This window comes from Palaemon carinicauda, chromosome 33, assembly GCF_036898095.1.
Source record: "Palaemon carinicauda isolate YSFRI2023 chromosome 33, ASM3689809v2, whole genome shotgun sequence".
Lineage (NCBI taxonomy): Eukaryota > Metazoa > Arthropoda > Malacostraca > Decapoda > Palaemonidae > Palaemon > Palaemon carinicauda.
Window position 1 is genome coordinate 7,161,599 of NC_090757.1, and position 7,500 is coordinate 7,169,098.

A 7,500-nucleotide genomic window follows, 5' to 3' on the forward strand; every position below is an offset into this window, starting at 1 on the left:
TCCTTTTATTTTTCTTCATTTCATCTTTTTTTCTTAAATCTTCGATTGTATCCCTTTCTTTTGTAGGTAGTAGGTTGGCCAGGGCACCAGCCACCCGTTGAAATACTACCACTAGAGAGTTATGGGGGGGGGGGTCCTTTGACTGGCCAGACAGTACTACATTGGATCCTTCTCTCCGGTTACGGTTCACTTTCCTCTTGCCTACACATACACCGAATAATCTGGCTTATTCTTTACATATTCTCGTCTGTCCTCATACACCTAACAACACCGTAATAACCAAACAATTCTTCTTCACCCAAGGGGTTAACTACTGCACTGTAATTGTTCAGTGGCTATTTTCCTCTTGGTAAGGGTGGAAGAGACTCTTTAGCTATGGTAAGCAGCTCTTCTAGGAGAAGGACACTCCAAAATCAAACTATTGTTCTCTAGTCTTGGGTAGTGCCATAACCTCTGTACCATGGTCTTCCACTGCCTTGGGTTAGAGTTCTCTTGCTTGAGGGTACACTCGGGCACACTACTCTATCTGATTTCTCTTCATCTTGTTTTGTTGAAGTCTTTATAGCTTATATAGGCAATATTTATTTTAATGTTGTTACTGTTCTTAGAAATATTTTATTTTCCTTTTTTCCTTTCCTCACTGGGCTATTTTCCCTGTTGGGGCTCCTGGGCTTAAAGCATCCTGCTTTTCCAACTAGGGTTGTAGCTTAGCAAGTAATAATAATAATAATAAAAGTATCTCTTTGATGGCTCGTTCATAGTATGAGGTAACAATGATAAGAATAAAATGGATAGGTACAACTTAGGACGAATATTGTTTATGGGATCAGCTTTGTCCCTCCTTGATGTATCTATCATGCTGTTCACTCTAATGTTGCTCCATTTAACACCATATCAAAAAGGCAACAGGACAGTTATCAACATGGACATTAGCAGGAACAGTGAAAATATATTCTATTCAAATTCCTGAAATTTTCATTTGGATATGTGAATTATTATAGAAACAATGTATATAGTAGAGTTTTTTTTAGATATTTCTAGCATTTGAGTTGACATCCTTCTCGAGGAAGTTACCATGTTTTGGTCAATCTTTTTTAAGGTTTCACCCCCTGAGTGTCAACAGCTTTAAGAGTGTCCCCAGTATTAAATAACTTTTTGAAAATCATATTATAACCATCGAGCTAGAAAGAAACTATTTTGTTTTAATGTAACTCTCATGGTGTTACTCACTTTTTGGGTGTCACCTTGGGCAGACACCCCTTTTATTGCACCCCTTATGTCTTATTTTGAATTTTTATGATTACATATATGCATATTTATACATAGAAGTATATTTGTGTGCTAGAATACAAAGTTTGATTTACATATTTATATAGTAAGGCAAAATTGGACAGTTTTCAAAGCCATGGTCAGGCAAAATTCTCACTTTTTTCTTGGCGAGGCAAAATTGGACAATCTAGGATTACGGACACAGAAATTTATGTAAGTCTATAATTTTTTTCTAGCATATTTATATTGATAGGGACCACAAATTGTCATAGTTTGCCCAAATGAGCGTTGGCGCTTAACGGAGATGCAGGCGTGTCCAAAATTGCCTCACTGTCCAAAATTCCCTCGCCTCTGAGATATCTTTTTTATTACTGTAATACGAGAATTTCTAATTCTTTGATGATTATGAAACAAGCCATTTTTATAGATGTGACCTCCCTCTCTTGAAAACATGTTTGGTATTTGGTCATAAATTATTAATATAGATTTTGTACAAAGGTTACTAAAAAGGTGTCCAAAATTGCCTCACCCTACTATATTAGAGAGAGAGAGAGAGAGAGAGAGAGAGAGAGAGAGAGAGAGAGAGAGAGAGACTACATTTCATAGCGAGAAACAAAATGTTTAGTAATTTCCATTTCTTACATTACAGAGAGAGAGAGAGAGAGAGAGAGAGAGAGAGAGAGAGAGAGAGAGAGAGAGAGAGAGAGAGAGAGAGAGACTACATTTCATAGTGAGAAACAAAATGTCTAGTAAATTCCATTTCTTATATTACAGAGAGAGAGAGAGAGAGAGAGAGGAGAGAGAGAGAGAGCGAGAGAGAGAGAGAGAGAGACCGATACTACATTTCATAGCGAGAAACAAGATGTTTAGTAAATTCCATTTCTTATATTACAGAGAGAGAGAGAGAGAGAGAGAGAGAGAGAGAGAGAGAGAGAGAGAGACTACATTTCATAGCGAGAAACAAAATGTTTAGTAAATTCCATTTCTTATATTACAGAGAGAGAGAGAGAGAGAGAGAGAGAGAGAGAGAGAGACTACATTTCATAGTGAGAAACAAAATGTCTAATAAATTCCATTTCTTATATTACAGAGAGAGAGAGAGAGAGAGAGAGAGAGAGAGAGAGAGAGAGAGAAGAGAGAGAGAGACCGATACTACATTTCATAGCGAGAAACAAGATGTTTAGTAAATTCCATTTATTATATTACAGAGAGAGAGAGAGAGAGAGAGAGAGAGAGAGAGAGAGAGAGAGAGAGAGAGAGAGAGAGAGAGAGACCGATATTACATTTCATAGCGAGAAACAAGATGTTTAGTAAATTCCATTTCTTATATTAAAGAGAGAGAGAGAGAGGGGAGAGAGAGAGAGAGAGAGAGAGAGAGAGAGAGAGAGAGAGAGAGAGAGAGAGAGAGAAACTACATTTCATAGCGAGAAACAAAATGTTTAGTAAATTCCATTTCTTATATTACAGAGAGAGAGAGAGAGGAGAGAGAGAGAGAGAGAGAGAGAGAGAGAGAGAGAGAGGCTACATTTCATAGTGAGAAACAAAATGTCTAGTAAATTCTATTTCTTGTATTATTTCAATTAATCATAAAATCCATATAACCTTTTTCTTTTTCAATGATTAAATTTTTTTACAGAATTCCTCTTATTTTGATCGAAAAAAAAAAATAATAATGAAACAAAAGATTACAGTCGTCCTACACATTTTCCGGCCATTTCAGTTAACAAAGTAAACATATCTACCATTTTCTCAACAACAAATGCAGCCGTTTCTATTCCACTGCAGGACAAAAGCTTCAGACATGTACTTATTCATATCTGGGGTTTGGCCAGTTTTCATCACCACGCTGGCCAGTGCGGATTGGCGATGGTGGGAGACTTTAGTATGATCGCTCACAGCAAACCAACCTAGTTTGGGTGCCCCTGACTAGCGCAGCTTTTCTGATATGTAAACCCTTTCTGCAGATTAAGGTATCCCCATTCGGAAAGTTAAACATTTGGGGTTTTATCTACGCTATGGTGATGAAGAATAAAAAGCCATTTCATTTAAGAAATACAGACATTCATAGGTTGGTAATTTCTGGGTAAAGAAATTATATAAATATTGTTTATCTATCTAGGTGCCATGTCCTCGACGTGGGCTGTCAATTGCCTCCCCCTGGTCTTATCTGTAGCTCTCTTCATAAATTATCCAGCTGTTACATTCTCATTTATATCCTCCAGTAAGCTGTCCAAAAGCTTTTCCTTTGCCGGCCTCTTGCTCTTCTCCCCTCTATCTTTCCCCCAAGGCACAAAAATTTGATCTTTATTCTACTTATTACATGTCCCAGAAATTCTATCTGCCTCCTCCTTATCACTTTTAGAACCGATCTCTCCTGATTCACCCTTCTCAATACCTCCTCATTTGTTACGTCAGCATCACATAAAACTACACGGACCACTAAACGCAAAGCACCAAAAGCACTGTCTTCACCTGTAAGATTGCACAAAGAAGCAAAAACTAGATTGTCATATCTATGCTTCTCAAAGCACAAAAGCAAGGTCACCCAAAACGGAAACTAAAGAGGAACCACCAAAATAATAATTCAAGACACCTGTTTCGACACAGGCATCCACCTGTTGCATTTAGGGTTTGTATATGCGTGCGTATGTCGACGCATAGGAGAGTGGGGAAGGAGAGGAGATAAGGGGATGGGGGGATGTTGAGTGGCTGGTAGCTGATGGCACTGTGGCACGCGGAGAGAGAGGGAGGTCAGGCACAGGCCAATGAGAGCCACGACTCCTCTCGTCAAGTCAGTCTCGTCTCCAACGTTGGGGAGTGTGCGTGATCTGATTTCCTCTCCGCTGGACTGTGACAGAAAACGACTCGGGGTTTGTTGTGCCCGGGCAGGGGTATGCCTCGTGCAGGGCAGTGACTGGGGTTGGAGAGAGAGAAAGCGGGAGAGATAAGAATATAATAAATCTTGGTCCAATGCCCAATCTTTGTGACTCTTCGAATTAAGTAGTCAGAGAGGAGGGAGAAAACAAGAAGTGTTATTTTCCTTTTTTTTTTTTTTCCAACCCTCAGAAAAAAGATAAGTCCTTCCCTTTCCTTCTTCCTATTCCTTCTTCTTCTTCTGAACTTTCCCTTTCGCCTTCCCTTCCGTAGGAGAGCCTTACTACTACAAGGATGGGATGCCAGCTAACGAAGAATAAAAAGCAAAAGGGAGACTCAGAATGCGTAGACGACCCACCTCCTCCCCCTCCACCTGACCCAAGGCTTCCTCTCACTGCAAGACAAAAGTTTAACATCATCAAGTCGTGGAAGGGGATTGCCAGAGCCATCGAGCCGACGGGGGTCTACATGTTTGTCAAGTAAGTAAGCGATTGCCTTTTTTTTTTCTTTTTTCTTTTTTGAGCAGGCATTTCGGAAAGGAATTGCCTTTTTGAGCGGGTTTTTCGGCAAGGAATTGTCTTTTAGAGCAGGTGTTTCAGCAAGGAATTGCCTTTTTGAGCAGGTGTTTCGGCAACGAATTGCCTTTTTGAGCAGGCGTTTCGGCAAGGAATTGCCTTTTTGAGCAGGTGTTTCGGCAAGGAATTGTCTTTTTCAGCAGGTGTTTCGGCAAGGAATTGCCTTCTTGAGTATATAGGTGTTTCGGCAAGGAATTGCCTTATTGAGCAGGTGTTTCGGCAAGAAATTATCTGTTTCAGGTGTTTCGGCAAGGAACTGCCTTATTGAGCAGGTGTTTCGACAGAGAATGGCCTATTTGAGCAGGCGTTTCAACATTGCCTTTTACTACAATTTTTTTCTTAAGAAATTGCCTTTCAGAACAAATGTTTCAACAGGCGCTTGCCTATTTGAAAAGAGGATGTGGCAAGAGATTGCCTTTTACTACATATGTTTTCTCAGGAAATTGTCTATTAAAACATGTTTCGGCATTTAATTGCCTTTTACAACAGATGGGTCGACGGGCAAAGGCCTTTTTAAAAAAGATGATTCGTCAAGAGATTGCCTTTGACAACAGATGTTTCCTCAAGATATTGCCTTTTTGAACACATTTTTTTTTTTCAAGGAATTGTCTTTTTGAGCAGGTTTTTGTCAGCGATTGTCTTTTAAATACATATTTCTTCTAGAAATTGGCCATTTGAACAAATGTTTCCTCAAGCAATCACATTTTTGAACAGATGTTTCGTTAAGCAATTGCTTTTATGAACAGATATTTCGTCAAGCAATTGCCTAATTGAACTCATGGTCTATCAACCAATCACCTTTTTGAACACGTAGTTCTTCCAGCAATTGCCTTTTTTAACAGGAAAAAAAAAAAACATGTACTAATAGTTTCTGGAAGGAAGCAAAGAACGTATTTGGAATTTTTCGAAGGAAGTAAAAAAACATATTTGCAGTTTCTAGAAGGACGCAAAAGAGCGTATTCAAAGTGTCTCTTGAAGGAAGCAAGAACATATTCGAAGTTTCTCGGAGGCAAAAAATGCGTGTATAGTTTCTATTTAAAAAAAAAAAAAAAAAAAAAAGGGAAGCGAAAGAGCGTATTTATAGTTTCTGGAAGGAAGGAAAAGACCGTATTTGTATTTTCTTGAAGGAAGTAAAAAGGCGTATTTATAGTTTCTCGAAGGACGTAGAAACGTATTTTCTTCTTTTTTCAGAGCCGTAGTAGTGTTATTAATGAGGGTAAATATGGCAAAAGATTAATTTCGCTACGTGGGTACCCATAATCCGTTTTTCTTTTTTGAAAGGGGGGCGGGTACGGATTAGAAAAAAAAAAACAATCTAAAATCGAAATAGTTAATGTTTGAATCTACAGTTCGAGATAGTTCATAAAAACAAACGAGGAAATTCCACTTATAATCTGAAGCTATAAACTTCATCATCATCTCCTCCTACGCCTATTGACGCAAATGGACTCTATGACTTTATACGCTATGTTAATGTAGGGCGGCAACAAACACTCATAAAATTCTAAATTGAATAACGAAAACTAAACTTATAGCTGGAAATTTTATTGGAGGAAATATTGCTTTTCCGTCCAGTGAACTATGAACTGTTGATATTTGTGCATGTCTTTATTCATATAACGTTGCCACCCCCCCCCCCCCCGCCAAAAAAAAAAAAAGCAATACTTTTTGTTTACACAACTTTCTACAAACAGGTTTTACATCCTTTCTATTCTTGCTTTCCTTTCACCTTCTTTTTTCTTTAAATTTTATGGTCAATGTTTATTTCAAAGAAGCGAGAAAACAGTAGGTGACCTAAGCAAGGTAAACGCCTCCCTGTGTAAGTAAACAAATACGAAAATACTTCCAAAAACCTTACATTTATAAAGTAGGCCTATATATTATATTTAATTCTATTCACATGCTCAAGGGTTAATTTCCAATCAATATAAAAAAAGTAATAAAACCTAAAAATAATTCATTAAACTAATCCAAGATATATCTTTCTATCATCGTAAGTGGCACGGAAAATTTTATAAAATATCTTGACATATAAAAAAGTTAAAAGATCTTAAAGTAATTTATTAAACAATTCCAAAAACATATCTTTCTACCATCGTAGATAGCATATAAAATTTCATAAGAATCTTGACATATAAAAAAGTTAAAAGATCTTAAAATAATTTATTAAACAATTCAAAAACATATCTTTCTACCATCTTAGATAGTATATAAAATTTCATAAAATATATTGACATAAAAAAAAGTTAAAAGATCTTAAAATAATTTATTAAACAATTCAAAAACATATCTTTCTACCATCTTAGATAGCATATAAAATTTCATAAAATATCTTGACATAAAAATATCTTGACTTAAAATATCTCATTAAACAATTCCAAAACATCTCCCCATCAGAAAATTGTGAAAAGATATCTTGACCCTGTTTTGTGATATATAATTAAATACAAATACTTTGACTTTACATTTTAAGATACACGTCAATTTGCCAGGCAGGGAAGCGATAAAAAAACTTACGTGGATATCTATAACAAGGACTTTCAAAAACGTTTTGGAATCTAAGTGCAAGAGATTCCGAAGCCCTTAAATTAATTATTATTATTATTATTATTATTATTATTATTATTATTATTATTATTACTTGCTAGGCTACAGCACTAGTTGGATAAGCAGGATGCTATAAGCCCAACAGGAAAAATATCTCAGCGAGGAAAGGAAAAAAAAAAAAAAAAAAAAGATGAAATATTTTGAGTACAGTAACAATAAAATAAATATCTCCTAT